The following is a 16,632-nucleotide window of genomic DNA, read 5'->3' as shown; positions in this document are numbered from 1 at the left end:
ACCTGAGCTGAAATCAAGAGTAGGACATTTAACCAACTGAGCCATCCAGGTGCCCCTTAATTTATAGCATTTAGAAATTTTAAAAAGTAATAAAAAGAAAAGTTAAATATAAATAAAAATAATAATAGCCAACACAAACTGGGCACCTATTTCTCATAAAATCTCATATAATCACACTATTTACGAAAACACAATTGGCATTTCCTCTGTCCTATTTCCTAAAGGTTGATCTTATTTTCTGTATAGATTTTTACCCTGCAATCTCTATTTTGAAGACAAATTTATACATTTAATTATTCTTTGAAATCAAGATTTTGGAAGACATTTAATATTTCATTACTTCGTATACCTGAAATGGTATGTGCATTCATTTCCCTATACTTACACATTTAAATTATTTCATGTTTATAATTAATGATGTATTTAATATTCTTATATATTTATCTTTGAAGATAAAGATAAATGAGGTATATATGCACTTTAACATAATAAAGGCCACATATGACAAGCCCACAGCTAACATCATATTCCATAGTGAGAAGCTTAAAGCTTTTCTTATAAGGTCAGGAACAAGACAAAATGCCCACTGGCACTACTTTAATTCAACATAGTATTAGAAGTCCTTGCCAGAGAAATTAGGCAAGACAAAGTAATAAAAGGCATCCAAACTGGAAAGGAAGAAATAAAACTGTCACTATTTGCTGATGACATGCTATTATTTAGCAAATCTTAGAGTCTCTATCGAAAAACTGCTAGAACTAACAAAAAAATTCAGTAAGGTTCAAGAATACAAAATAAATATACTAAAATCTGTTGTTTCTGTACACTAATCTTGAACTATCAGAAATCAGAATTAAGAAAACAATCCCATTTACAATTTCATCAAAAGGAATACGAACAAATTTAATCAAGGAGTTGAAAGGGCTGTATATTAAAAAGTACATGGTGTTAATGAAAGAAACAGGAAGACACAAATACATGGAAAGACATTTCATGTTCATGAATTAGAAGAATTGATATTATTAAAAGCTCCAAACAACCAAAGCAATCTACAGATTCAGTGCAAACCCTATCAAAATTCCAATAGTGTGTTTCACAGAAATAGAATTGGTATAGAATCACATAAGATCCCAAATAACCAAAGCAATATTTAAAAAGAGGAATAGTGCTCACTTTGGCAGCACATATACTAAAATTGGAATGATATAGAGAAGACTAGCATGGCTCCTGCACAAGGATGACATGCAAATTCATGAAAAGGAGAAACAAAGTTAGAGGCAACACTCTACCAGATTTCAAACTTTATTACAGACTAATAGTAATTAAAACAGTGTGGCATTTGAATAAAAACAGACTCATAGATCAATTGAACAGAAGAGAATACAAGAACAAGCCCACACATACGTGGTCAATTACTTTATGACAAAGGATATACAATGAATACAGTCTCTTCAATGAATAATATTAAAAAAATGGACAATAAGTAAATGAAATTCTACTCATTTCTAATGCCATACACAAAATTTAACTCAATATGGATTTAAGACTTGAATGTAAGATTTGGAATTATTAAACTCCTAGGGGAAAAAAAACATAGGTGGCAAGTTCCTTGACATAGATCTTGATAATGATTCTTTTTTTTTTTTTTTAATCTGGTACCAAAAGCAACAAAAGCAAAAATGAACTGTGAGGCTACATCAAACTAAAAAGATTTTGCAAAGCAAAGGAAACCATCAACAAAATGAAAAGGCAACCTACAGAATAGGAGGAGATATTTACAAATCATATATCTGATAAAGGATTGATATCCAAATTACATAAAGAATTCACACAGCTTTATACCAAAATCAACATATAACCAGTTAGGAAATGGGCAGAGGACCTGAGTAGACATTTTTTAAAAAAAGAAAAAGATTTTATTTATTTATTCATAAGAGATGCAGAAAGAGAGGCAGAGACATAAGCAGAGGGAGAAGCAGGTGCCCTGAAGGGAGCCTGAGGTGGGACTTGATCTAAGGACCCTCAGATCATGACTTGAGCCAAAGGCAGACAGCCACTGAGCCACCCAGGTGCCCTTGAATAGACATTTCTTCAAAGAAGACATAGAGGTGGCCAACAGATACATAAAAAGATGCTCAAACATCACTAATCATCAGGAAATTGCAATACCACAATGAGGCATCACTTCACACCTGTTTGAAGAATTATCATCAAAAAGTCAATAAAAAAGTCAATAAACAACAAGTGTCGGTGGGAATGTAGAGAAAAGAAAACATGCACTGTTGATGGGAATGCAAATTGATACAACTACTATTAAAAGCAATATGGAGTTTCCTCAAAACTTAAAAAAAAAAAATAGAACTACCATATGATCCAGCAATTTCACTTTTGGGTCCTTATTTAAAGAAAACAAACACTAACCTAAAAGATATATGTGCCTCCATGTTCATCTCAACATATAATAGCCAAGATTTAGAAATAGCTCAAGTGTCCATTGATGGATGAATGGATAAAGAGATCATGATTTATATATAAACAATGCCGAAAGAAGGAATGAAATATTGCCATTTGCAACGACATGGATGGCCCTTGAGAGCATCATGTTTAGTGAAATAAGTCAGACTGAGAAAACAATTACTGCATGATCTTTCTTATATATGGAATCTAATTTAAAAGTAAGATAAACTAAGCCTCATAGAGTCAGACAGAAATAGATTATTGGTTGCCAGAGGCAGAGGATGGTGGTAGGAAGAATGGGTGAGTTGTGGTTTTGTTTTTGTTTAAATAAACGGAATGATTTGTGATAAATGTCATTTACATGAGAACAAATAAAATCAAATACTTAGGTACAAATACTTATATACAGGATCTATATGTGGAAACTACAAAACTCTAATGAAAACAATAAATGGAAGCATATTATCTGTTCGTGAATTGAAAGACTGTGTTACTAAAATGCCAGTAAAATACCATTCAAAATCACAAGAAGCTATTCTATAGATATTTATTTTAAAGATTTATTTGTTTATTTATCAGAGAGAGAGAGAAAAAAAATGCATGCATAAGCATGCAGAGGCAGAGGGAGAAGCAGACTCCCCACCAAGCAGGGAGCCTATGTGGGCTCCATCCCAGGACCCCACGATCATGACCGGAGCCAAAGGCGTCTGCCAACAAACTCACTGAGCCACCCAGGCACCCCTATTCTGTAGATTTGACACTTATTCTGCAGTTCCATTAATGAAGATAACACAGTGCAGCAAAATAAGAGAAACACAGACCATTGGAAAAGAAAAGAGAACCTAGAACTATGCTCACACAGACATAGTCACCTGATCTCTGACAAAGGGGCAAAAGCAATTCAATGGAAAAAGACTTTTTTCAAGACATGATACTGGAACATTCATATGCAAAAAACAAAAAGAGTATACACACAGATCTTGCACCTTACACAGAAAGTCCCTCAAGTTGGATGTAGACTCTGAAGACACAAGATGGACTCCTATTCAAAATTTGGTTCAGCTGTCAGGATTGAAAAACCCATATCTGCAGCAAGAGAAAATGAAATATTTGTTACTTACATATGAGACAAGGAGTGGGGTAGGACAAGGAGCAGAACAAGCTTTCCTGCTGGAGCAAAGATAGCTTGAGAGAAAAAGAAGAGCATATGAGCTTGGGATTTTTGTGGTGCTAGGGTATGGGCCTGTGTGGTGACATCCTGGTTAAGTGATGAAAAGCAGTAGTTTTTCTATGGGTTCTGTCACAGGCAGTGGTATGATGAACTGCCAGGGCAGTTCACTTAGTTGATCCCAAGGAGCGGCCCAGCTAGCCAAGGGATCTGAGAGAGGAGTGACCTCCTCTAGCAACATGATGATTGTCAGGATGCTGAAGACAAGGCCACCACCTCACAAAGATAGCAGTATGCCAGAAGGCCCAGATTTGGCTTTATCTTATAGCAAGGATGCTTCTATGACTATCTTGTGCTTCTGTGATCTAACATGTAAAGGGCAGCTGGATACAGAGGGCGGTAAGCTCTCATAAGATGAGAACCTCTTAAAAAAAAAAAAAAAAAAAAAAAGACGAGAGCCTCTATTTCCCAGAGAGCCCAGTATACTGTGACCACAATTGCCACTCTCTTGGCACATAGCACAGGGTAGTTTCTTGCAGCAGAAGCTCACAGACAACTAATGGGCATTATGAGTGGTCCAAAGACTCTAAGAGGTGTGAAAGGAGTTTGCTAAAGTTTTGACAATGAAGGTACCTCTCAGGGCACAACTGTATTGCAATTTTGGACAGATTTTTAGATGGGCTTCCATTCAAGGTGGGCCAGTTTGCAAGTAATAGGGTAAATGAGCTTATGTAAAATTTACAAACACTGAATATAATTTGCCTACGGATCCTCCCCCAAAAAAACCCTAAAAAATGGGAACGTGTTTTAACATTTTGGGTGTTGAGAGGTTAATAGCAGTTTCTAGATAGTGGAAGGGATAAAACAGTCCTGTGTTCACCAGCTAAATCCTCGGGAAGCTAATCAAAGTGGCGAAACCTTGTACTGTGTTCAGAGTAACGCCCCGTTCCCTTGTCAGGAGCTCCTTTGTGAGTATTTGTGTCTCAAATCAGTGTGTCAAATGAATCTCCTCGGAGGAGGATGTCATCGATATAATGTCCTATCTGTGCTTCAGGAGAAAGGTAGGTGCAGGTAAGAGCTTGCCTGCAAAGGTTGTGGACCTCATGTGTAACTGGGGAAAGGAGTACTGCGCCCCTTTGGAGGTGAAGGCAAAATGCAGCTGAGAAACTGGCACTGAACAGAGCATATCAGCCGGATCTATAGTAGTTACCAAAATAGCTGCCAATTGGATGGAGTCAGTAATTTGAATAATATTGGCTAGGAGAAACTTAATGCATGAAACCACATCAAATGGTGGTAATCCACACTGAGGCATCTGATCCGTACTTTCCATGTTTAAGAACAGGTAAAATCAGGGGCCCCTGGGTGGCTCAGTCAGTGAAGGTCATGACCTCAGGGTCCTGGGATCAACCCCACATTGGGCTCCCTGCTCTCCAGAGACCCTGCTTTTCCTCCCTCTATCACTCTCCCAGGTTCTGTTCATTCTCTCTCTCTCTCTCTCTCTCTCTCAATCTCTCTCCTTGTCAAAAAAAGTAAATAAATAAAATCTTTTTTTTAAATAAATAAAATCTTTAAGAAAAAAAAGAACAAGATAAAAATCAGGGTATTACATAGAGATGCAGAGGGGAAAATCACTCCTTCACTAACTGGTCTTATATAATGTCTTTCAATCCTTGAAGGCCCTGTTTGAACACATTAAGTTGTAGTCCCAATAGTTATGATGAGATGTGCTTTTTTTGGTCACTAGCTTATGTCCACTAGTTTTCCTATGATTATAATGTATACCTTGTTTAAATGAGCGGGATGTCCACATCTCATTGTAATTTGAGCTGCAGTATCAATTAAGGACATGAAGTTTTGTCATTGGTGCATTTCAGCAGATTATTAAATTAATTCAGAACCATTGGATTGGTAACGTAGAAAACTCAATCAGAGCCCTTTTACTTTTTTGTTGTGTAACTTATTTTAGTAAATTTTGGATTAAGAATTGGGTCAAACTGTGGTGCTCTGTTTAATTTTGTTGTGTGTTCCTTTCCCTTGTATCCAAGTATCCAGGTCTCTCTTTGTGTTGTTGGGCGCGGGGAGGGGAACTTGAGGGGGGTGTTCTGGAATAATTGGGAGGAGATGTCTCTATTCTGCTCACATTTCTAAATTTCTGCATTTCAAAGACTTTTATATCACTGTCATCAGGGTTAGGGACCTGTTGCTTTATAGAGCTTAAGGAGTCTAGGTTTAACAGGTGCAACCACTAGTATGTATAGTGTGTATATGTCTTTGTATATATTGACTGTGGCTCATTCATTTATACTTTTGTAATTCTGATGTTTAGATATATAATTTCTTTGTCCATTCTTTTGTTTGGGGGACATTTTGGCTGCTAGGAGTTTCTTGCCATTTAAATAATACTGGTATGAATATTCCTATTCATGACTGTTGGTTAAAAAAAAAAGTTAAAAAAACTAAATAAAAAGTTTTTTTTAAAGTTTCCATGGGATATATTTACTTGATCATAGTTTCTATCTCTGTAATCATTTTATGGAAGGATAACATTAATAGCTTTTCTAAATGATTCAATAATGATTATTATACCAAGTATATATTCATACTTTTCATTAATAGCTTTTTCTAATATTAATCCAAACCAGCATACAGGGGATAAAACTAATTTAGCTTATAATCTCTTAGATTTTAAAGCCTAGTCTGATTATATTTGCCAATGCATTGTTTCAATGCTTTGTATTCATGATCATAAGTGTAAGTTGGCATATAACTTTTTTTTATTACATTTTTTTTGGTCTGGTGTTAATAAAATGCCTCTTAAAATTTAAAAAAAAAATGTGCGTGTATGCACACAAACACGTCAAAGACCTCTAGTCAAAGGCCACTAGGAACACATCTATAGTTGTAAATAATTTAGGTTTCATTCTTGTTGAAACAACTAAAGGTACCGTGCAACATGAGAAACTATGGAGTATCTCAGTAAGAAGATGTGAGAATTTAAAGAATATGGGCTTTGGTTAGGTAATTTTGGGGAAGACTCAAGGAAGTAGGGATTTTCTCTGCATTGGGTAATATGAGGAAATGAGATAATTTTATGACTGGATATGTGAATCTTACCTAGAAAAAAGACAGACTAAAGCAATGATCAGGCCATAATTAATAATAATAATAACAATAATAATAATAATAAAGCAACAGGCACTCACATTTGCCAGGAGATGGAGGATGTTTTTTTGTGGTGTGCACAGTGACCTTGTTTATGTCTGTGAGTAGACAGAAATATGAAGTGGTCTTGGTTCTGGTCTCATTTCATCATGTTCCTGTGGCAGCCTTGTCTGAGTTGTTCTGCAAGATGGTTTATGTTCAACAAGAGAACACCACAGCCTAGCTGTGAGTGAAATATGAAAAATGAATGAAATATACACACATATATAATACACTTATCTCATTTTCGAGAAAGCAAGCATAATTTCCAGATGAGGAGAGACATTGGCAAAGAAACTTTGAGACACAGACATATTATTACCCGAAAAACTTTTAATAGAGGACGCTCAAGCCTTCAGACACTGAAAATTCCTTCTCTTCAGGACAGATATTCAGACTATGGCATATCTGGCTTTCAAAGACTTACAATGTGTTGATTTCATTTGTTCTTTCTTTTTTTTTTTTTTTTTGACATAAAACAAAACTTTTATTTTTAAAAAATTTTTATTGAAGTTCAATTTGCCAACATATGGAATAACACCCCAGTGCTCATCCCCTCAACTGCCCCCTCAGTGCCTGTCACCCAGTCACCCTCATCCCCCGCCCATCTCCCTTTCTACCACCCCTTGTTCGTTTCCCAGAGTTAGGAGTCTCTCATGTTCTGTCTCCCTTTCTGATATTTTCCACTCATTTTTTCTCCTTCCCCCTTTATTCCCTTTCATTATTTTTCATATGTTCTTTAAAAGGGAGAAAAATCACTACATAGCCATGTTGGGAAATTGTGAGAGGCTATCATAAGAAGTTTGAGTGTCTTCCCAAAAGAAATAGGGAATAATTGAAGGATTTTAACAGATATGGTTGAAAGGGGGAAAAAACAAAGGATTTTTAGCTTAGAAAGATGACTGAGCAGTTAAAAGAATTAGTCAGAATAAAGCAAAACCAGAAATGAAGGCCAGATTAGAGCCTGGACATGGTTCATTGCCAGTGTAGACAGAGATGAGCACTAGAGATCATGAAGTTTATTAGATAGTTAAAAGTGGGAAGTGAGAGAGGAAAGACTTCATGGTGCTCCCACTTTTAACATGCAGTTTATATAAATGTAACTTTATTTAAATAAGTATTCATACTGATAAAAGTTGAAGAAGGCCAGTGTAAGCTATTATTTGAAGGCGGTGCTGTCGTTTTATCCCATCCTCACTTCTTTTCCATACATGAGTGTTCCTTCCCTCACTTTGTGACCAGTAAGTCCTATAAAAGCATCAGTAAAATGTAGTTTTAGAGCAACTACCTCCTTATTCTGATTTATGGATTAATCCAACCATTGTTCCATTTATGGGCTGAAAGTGTGCAGTGCTTTTCTCATTGAAAAGGACCAGCTTCCAGCAGTAGTATTTTCCATTAAACAAATAGGTTATCATCCAGAACTGAGTACAGCTTTGTCCTAATGCTCACACTCTAAAATGAGCGCCTTGCCTTTTCTCAGTGTTCAGTGAGCTTCAGCTTCCTGCTTGTTGTATTTAGTGGCTGCAGCCAAGTAGTATACATAAAAATTAATAAATGTGATCCTGAATAGCCCCTCCTGGAAATATCCTGTCCTGTCAATTCCTGGAAGTAGTAAAACAACCACCACTGTAACATTCAGTGCATTTCCAGAGCACTTGAGTACTTGATTTAAGGGGAGTGAAGAGGTGAAGAGAAGCTCCAGTGAATAAGAAAGCAGGTTGAAAATCAGGTCCCTGCCCTCAGAATTTTATGATAGATGACAATAGAAATTACAGAAAACTCTATACAATTACTCTATAGAGTAGTGAAGTTGTATGTATATCCTGGAAAAAAATAGCAAATGAAACAAAATGCTATTTATAATTGACCCATGATTATGTAGGACTGTGAAATTTTGCTTCCCACAAATGATCATTTATTGAGATACTGAATGAGGAGGAAAAACAGTTTCACAAATTTAGGACATGAAGGCTCATTTGTCATTTGCAAATGTCTCTAATTGCAATAAAAATAATAATAGCCTATGTGATATATCAGGCTTTGTGGAAGGCCCTTTATAAATATGATGTTATAATGTGCAGGACAAAAAAAGCTGAAATTAAGAGAAGTTAAATAAATTATTCTATATAAATGTCACATACCAAGTAAATGGTGTTCCTATTTGATCTATAGAATTGTGCAACTGATCTTAATTTATGCTAGTTTATTGGTATTGAGACAGACTAGGACTAATGGTTTCTTAATTTAATGAATATTTTTGAGCATCAAATTTATGCTAAGCACTAATCACTAAGACTTATTTTTTTATTTTTAAAGATTTTATTTATTAGAGAGAGAGAGAGAGCAGGGGGAGAAGCAGATGGAGAGGGAGAAGCAGACTCTGTTCTCAGCATGGAGCCTGATGAGGGGCCTGGTCCCAGGATCCTGAGATCATGACCTGAGCCAAAAATGAGAGTCAGATGCCTAACTGAGCAACCCAGGTGCCCCCCACTAAGACTCTCTTAAATGGAAAGTATGATGCAGAGACTAAAGCAGCTTCTCCATAAAACCCTGCATGTAATTGGGGCAACCACAAGTTCAGATGAATTCCTTTATGAGGTACCAAAGATGCATCAAGCATCGACCAGAGTTAGGAGGAAAGGGCTTTACTAATTTTTCACCTAAGATCCGTACTTCTTGTTTCTTTCCTTCAGTGACTCAATTGGAATAAAACCACGAGATATTCTCTTTAAGAGAGAATACTAATGCCCAGCAGAAGAAACACTACCCTTGAATAAGCTGCAGGATTCCGGGGGCACAAGTGTTTCTATTCCCACCCCCAACTTACTACAACTAACAGTCCTCCCGTACTGACTTAGCAAAACCAAAAAATTATGCGAAAGGAGCATATTCATGTACTAGAAATATTATCGAATAGAGTTCCTGTGTAAGTTTAGAATTAGATTTCCCCAGTTGCCCATGCAAAAATTTATTGTGCGAATGGGTTAGATGGTCCTGGAGCTTCTGATATTCTTTCCATTAACACTACTGGTGCTGAAAACCAGTTTTGTGAGATTCAAATATCAGCCTTTCCACATCAGTGGTTTCCCCATTTTTGATCACAGAAACCTCAGAAGGCAGCTCTCTCGATTCTCAGAAAAAAGCTCGCCTCTTCTGATCTGGCACTTTAAAGAGAAAGAAAGATTCCTTCATTTTCTAGTTTATTTCAAGATGTAGCATTTATATTCTAATAGCAAAGGGCTTCGAGAGCTCCGGTGTGAATACTTTTCCTCCCTGACATAGTTATCTTTTCATTGCTGGTCCCAATCATTCCTTTTCCTTTCCTTATGTAATAAAAACAAAGCACTACCTGCCCCCACCCCTTAAAAAATGATATTTGAATGACGATATTCTCAAAATGTTTCTTTAGCACTTACTTCTTTTTCTTCTTTAATCAATTTGGAAGCTGCAAAAATTGAAAGCTTTGATTTTTAGAGTGCCATCTTCAAAAGCCAATTTCTGACATTAAATGGAAATCGTATCCAACATAATGGCTGGCTTAATACAGCCTATTATGTTTATAGAAATCTCTCCTTTTATTTCAGCAGGCTGTTCTAGTTCTGTGTGCATGAAATATACACAGCATTAGGAACAAATTTTAATTTCTAAGTTGCTACTAATTCTTAAAGTAAAAGTGATCATTCTATATTCCCTGTTTTATTCATGCTCTTTGGTAAAAATATAATTTTGAACACATACTGACGAGTTCCTGTATTCTTTATACTATGATTAGATTTGACTGTGAGTATCAGAAAGGCACTGTTTTAGAGTGAACCATAATCATCTTAAGTAAACACATTATGTCAATGATTTTGATTTATTTTCGTGGTTTACATTATAGGATTATTTGGATTGCAGTTTTGTTTCACTTTGGATGATATTTTGTTAATTTGGGTATCTGAAATATAAAATTTACTTTAATTCTGCACATATACAGTTGATGTATAAGATTCAGAAATGTGTTACAAAGAATTAAAACATATTTTTTTGTCTTTGTAGTCTCATAATCTTTATATGATACATACATGTTAAGTGTACACTTTGAATGAATTGGTTAGGTTCCTTGGATGTCAGCAGTAGAAACTGACTATAAGCACATATACTAATAATTTAAGTAAAACTTTCATTATTGATTAAGGAGGTAAACCATAACCACAATACCGTAGAATTCATAGGAATGGGTTGGCTGATTTAAGTAGCAGTAATTTAGTGAGCTGTCTTTTTTTTTCTTTAAGATTTATTTACTTATTTTAAAGAGACAAAAGGGTGTCTGGGTGGCTCAACTGATTAAGTGTCTGCCTTCCCCTCAGCTCATGATCCCAGGGTCCTGGGATCAAGCCCCACACCAGACTCTCTGCTCAGCAGAGAGCCTGCTTCTCCCTCTCCCTCTGCCTGCCACGTTGCCTACTTGTGTGCTCTCTTTCTCTGTGTCAAGTAAATAAAAATCTTAAAACAAAAATAAATAAATAAATAAATAAATAAATAAATAAATAAATAAAGCGCATGAGAGGCAGAGTCAGAGGGTGGAGAGAGAATCTCAAGCAGACTCCTCACTTAGCACAGAACCCAACAGGGGGCTTCATCTCATGACCCTGAGTTTACAACCTGAGCTGAAACCAAGAATCGGACATTTAACAGATTGCACCACCCAGGTGCCCCATTAGTGAGCCAACTTTTCTTTTTTTTTTTATTGGAGTTCAATTTGCCAACATATAGTATAACACCCAGTGCTCATCCCGCCAAGTGCCCCCCTCAGTGCCCATCACCCAGTCACCCCAACCCCCCGCCCACTTCCCCTTCCACTACCCCTTGTTCGTTTCCCAGAGTTAGGTGTCTCTCATGTTTTGTCACCCTCTCTGATATTTTCACTCATTTTCTCTCCTTTCCCTTTATTCCCTTCCACTGATTTTTATATTGCCCAAATGAATGAGACCATATAATGTTTGTCCTCCGATTGACTTATTTCACTCAGCACAATACCCTCCAGGTCCCTCCACATCGAAGCAAATAATGGGTATTTGTCATTTCTAATGGCTAAGTAATATTCCATTGAGTACATATACCACATCTTCTTTATCCATTCATCTTTCGATGGACACTGAGGCTCCTTCCACAGTTTGTAAGCCAACTTTTCGGATGGCTGTACAGTTTAAACTTTCTTTATACATTCTAATATCCTGATCACATTTATATTTCTTGGACTTGATGTGTTTTGCTTGATTTCTTTGCCCATGATTAGCCAAGAAAGTCAGGGCTCAATACTGATCAACTCAACAGCAGTGCAAGCTGGACTTACCCTTTTGACAGAGTGTAATATACTATGGAGGACTTACATTCTTAGTAAGATAGGAAATGTAAGTTATAAGATACAGTTTAAAAAGCCAAAAAACACACAAAAAATGTTAAAGCATCATTGAGAGCTACTGAGGCAATAGGACTGGAGAGGCCACAGCCTTTATAGTTCAGGTCCTTCTGTGCTCTTTTTGGAACTTTCCATAAGGGGTACTGACTTCATTTGGCCGATGATAGGCATAAAAGTCAAGCGAGACAGAACAAGTCTCAGAAATGTGAATTTTGACCAGTGTATTAGGAAGAGAACTGACAGATATAAGCCTACATTCTTAGAGCCATACTGTTTCTGAGGGCATCTGCTGATTATTGGTGGAGTTGCAGGTAGTGGGTAGAAGCCGAAAGTTCAAGATTACATGAATATTGTGAAGAAATAAAGAGCCAGCAGTATTTTTTTTTACCATCTCAGAAAGGTAGAAAGATGATTTTGGAGTTCATGATTGCTAGGACTTAAGACACTAAAATCCTGACAAGAAGAGGAGAATAAAAAAGTGAATTCTTTTTTTTTTAATTTTTATTTATTTATGATAGTCACAGAGAGAGAGAGAGGCAGAGACACAGGCAGAGGGAGAAGCAGGCTCCATGCACCCGGAGCCCGACGTGGGATTCGATCCTGGGTCTCCAGGATCGCGACCTGGGCCAAAGGCAGGCGCCAAACCGCTGCGCCACCCAGGAATCCCCAAAAAAGTGAATTCTTATATGTGGTAGATTCTTGCACAGAGAAGTTGCCAAATTCCTGAAATGCATAGATCGAGAGGCTAAGGAGAAAGGAAAGATACTAGAAAACAGATTAGAGGTTTTTATAGTTTCATGCTGTAAAAGAGACAAATAATTGAGATCAGAACCTGTTCTGAAGACCTGGATGTACCTAATAAATCTCTTGAGGTTCTCATTTGGGGTGCTTGGAGAGCTATGTGGTGATGAACCAGAGCCCCCTCAAACTATAATCTGGCCCCAAATCTAGTTAATCTCTGATGATATTACAGTGGTATATCCTGAATCTAAACACTACCACAGGGTAAAATAAACTCTCTTTAGAGGAAAGTGAAATTATTACAACTACAATTCATCAAATATTTTATCTGTCGCACAATTGAAAATTATCTAGTGTACCTAGAACCATGAACAACAGCAACAAAATACTTTCTCCCCCTTCTTTCTCTCATCTTCCTTCCGTTCACCCATTCTTCTTCTTTTTTTTTTTTTAATTTTATTTATTTATCTGAGAGAAAGCACAAGAAGGGGGAGCAGCAGAGGGAGAGAGAGAAGCAGGCTCCCCGCTAAACAAGGGGTTCAATGCCAGGACCCTGGGATCATGACCTGAGCCTAAGGCAGACACTTAACTGACTGAGCCAGCTAGGCACCCCCACCCATCCTTCTTGTTTGTAAACTCAAGTAATAGATCACCTGGCTGGCTCAGTCAGCAGAGCATGTGACTCTTGATCTAGGGATCTTGAGTTCAATCCCCACATTGAGCATAGAGCTTACTTAAAATTAATAAATAAACAAAAATTCTTGTACTAAAAGGCATGCCTCACCTAAAAAACAAAACAAAACAAAACAAAACAAAACAAAACAAAACAACAACAACAACAACAAAAGACCAATTAAGGAAAACAAAGCTATGGACAATCCAAATACAAAAACTGATAAGATGGATAATTTCTCCAGAGAATGAGAATGCCAAGTAATTAATTAAAAACAACAAACATTAAATAAAAATGCAGTATATTGAAAGTAAAAATTAAATGAGGGATCCCTGGGTGGCGCAGCGGTTTGGTGCCTGCCTTTGGCCCAGGGCGCGATCCTGGAGACCCGGGATCGAGTCCCATGTCGGGCTCCCTGCATGGAGCCTGCTTCTCCCTCTGCCTGTGTCTCTGCCTCTCTCTCTCTCTCTCTGTGACTATCATGAATAAGTAAATAAAATCTTTAAAAAAAAATTAAATACTTTACCTTAGAGCAGGCGAGAATCAGAAGAGAATTAGTGTAGTGAAGATAGATCAACAAAAATTATATGAGCTGAAGCAAAGAGACCACAAAAGAAGGAAAAGTATAGAAAAGAAAATTACTTAAATGCTTATTTCATACATGGAACAGTTCCACATCCTGAGTGGGTGACATTTCCATGAATCTATGCCTGTGTTAAAACCTAGATCTGTACACCAAAACAACAGAGAACAAGAATAAACAAACAAGAAAAAACACTAAAAACAAAATTAAGACAATGACTACATGAGGATTTTTCAGGTAAAATCTATATAAGCAAAGCTTTTGAAGTTTTACAAAAATGACAATTAGAAAATTTGGGGACAAGTAGTTACAGTTATGAGGTTCTCACATTGACTGAAAAATGATAAAAAGTACCAATTTGTATTAAATTGTATTAAATTAAAGATGCATATTGTAATCTCTAGGGTACGATGTAAAAGAATAGTAAAATAATTTAAAGTCAATAAGTTAATAGAGGGGAAATAGAATCATAACAATAAATTAATGAACAAAGAAGTCAGAAAGCAAAGTGGGACAAATGAGATGAATAAAAAGCAAATAAGTAGAAATTACCATAAAAACACAGTAATAACATTTTATGTAAATGGGACAAATGATGCAATTAACAGATTATTAGAATGCGTTTCCTTAATGTTGCTTATTAAAAACACACCTCAAATGTAGGAACAAGGAAGAAAAAGATATACCATGCAAACAATAATCAAAGATGGCTAGTGTCACAATTATAACAACAGACATAATAGACTTAAACACAAGAAGCATTACTAGAGGTAAACGGGAATATTTTATAATGAAATTATATCAGCACACCATGAAGATACATAATTCTTAATTTTTGTACCTAATTACAAAACCTTGATATTATAAAAGAGTTGACATAACCCAGAGAACATGTTAGTAGACACTGTTGGTGATCTGCCCAGATCCCCTTTACTGGTCAATGTACCCATCCCCGTGGTCATGTTCTGCGACATTGGCAGCTAATGATACCTGGCTTCGCTCTTCTCTGAAGCGCTGCCATCACCTGTGGATGCCACTCCACCCAAAAATTCCTGGGTGACCTTTATCTACTTGGGCCCCTTTCCCTAAGAAAAGGCTATTCCATGGTGTCACTCATGCTCAAGAATTATTCAGGGTATTATTAGAGTAAGGTTAGATTTTAGCTAAAAGTCACTTTAGTTTGTCCTCTACCCCCAGCTCCTATCCCACTTCTCTCTCTTTCTTAGCAGTTTCTGAGAATACCCTCAATCCCTTTCAAGAGAATCCTTGTCTAAGACTCTGAGTGCATGGAACTCAATCTAAAACATTCAGGTAATAGTTGTTTTTCCAATGAAACCCAGACTTAGAAAGGTTTTGGTGATGGAGGTGCTTCCAGGGGAACATAGCCTTAAAGATGGGAATGTAGAACTGATTCTCTGACGTGTTTTGCCTTAATGGAAATTAGTTCATTTCTAGTGCCAAATGGAATGCTGTTAGCAAATGGCATACTGTGTCAGAGCACCTTTAGTTGTCTCCTGAAGTCACCCAGAAGGGTCTAGTGGCTATGCAAAGCTTTGGGTAATCACGTAGCTGCTATGGTAAAACATTATAATGGGAATAAAGATTATGAAGACCAAGGTTGCTATATTTCTTCTAAATATATAATAAACTCAGAGAAAGAAAAATAATGAGCTCAGGGCTTTAAACTCCAAACTCTAGCCCTGGGTAAGGAACCAGAAAGTCTCTATGGTCATTCTGAAAGAATCCATTATCCCTGTAACTACAAGGAGAAGATTCCTAAAAAACAATCCCAGGTTAGATCTTGCCATTTGCTGAATTTCAGCACATACGGAATTCACAGTATTCACAGCCCTGTCTCTTCAAACAGTTACAGCATTGATTGAAAAATGTAATCAGAACATATGGGGAGATTCTGCAAAACTCCCCAGATCTGCCCATGTTCCATTATCAGTAGTGATAGCCCATTTTCACTTTCTATGAAAGGTTATAGTTAAAAACCAACCAACAACAACAACAACAACAACAAAAAACTATTCCTCAAGCTCTCACTCTCTCACCAATTGACTCTCAGTGCTGCTAGACTTCTATCCAGACTTAAATCCCAGCAGACCTTAGAGCTATGGATTCAAAGTATGACCTGGAAAGATATTATAGACACACTCAAAGAATTGCAAGATTTTTCCACTTAAGATTCACAGAACTCTTAGGAATATGTATGAGAATGAATTCTCAGGGTAGAAGGAATATAATGTTGGGAGATAAGATAACTATATTGCTATGAATAAACTAAGTAACTAGCTTAGGTTCAGTTTGTTAGCTTGAACATTTGATAGTGGCTCTAGCTTTTGGCTTAATACCCATTAAGAATGAATGAATGAATGAATGAATGAATGAATGAATGA

The 16,632-nt window shown here is 36.7% G+C and overlaps 1 long non-coding RNA gene and 1 other non-coding gene across 2 annotated transcripts in view; both read left to right on the top strand.

The window, feature by feature from the left end:
• The window catches only part of LOC140633395 (uncharacterized), a 72,835-nt gene extending 60,036 nt beyond the window's left edge, over positions 1-12,799 (top strand). Inside the window, exon 6 of the long non-coding RNA XR_012031005.1 lies at positions 12,752-12,799. This is a non-coding gene — a long non-coding RNA (uncharacterized lncRNA). The remainder of the gene's footprint in view (positions 1-12,751) is intronic.
• Positions 1,166-1,272, top strand: LOC140634589 (U6 spliceosomal RNA). The gene has a single exon (XR_012032013.1). It is a non-coding gene; the product is annotated as a U6 spliceosomal RNA (small nuclear RNA).
• Positions 12,800-16,632: the final 3,833 nt, after the last annotated feature.

Source organism: Canis lupus, chromosome 5 (assembly GCF_048164855.1).
Source record: "Canis lupus baileyi chromosome 5, mCanLup2.hap1, whole genome shotgun sequence".
Lineage (NCBI taxonomy): Eukaryota > Metazoa > Chordata > Mammalia > Carnivora > Canidae > Canis > Canis lupus.
This window is presented reverse-complemented; position numbering and strand designations above follow the sequence as displayed.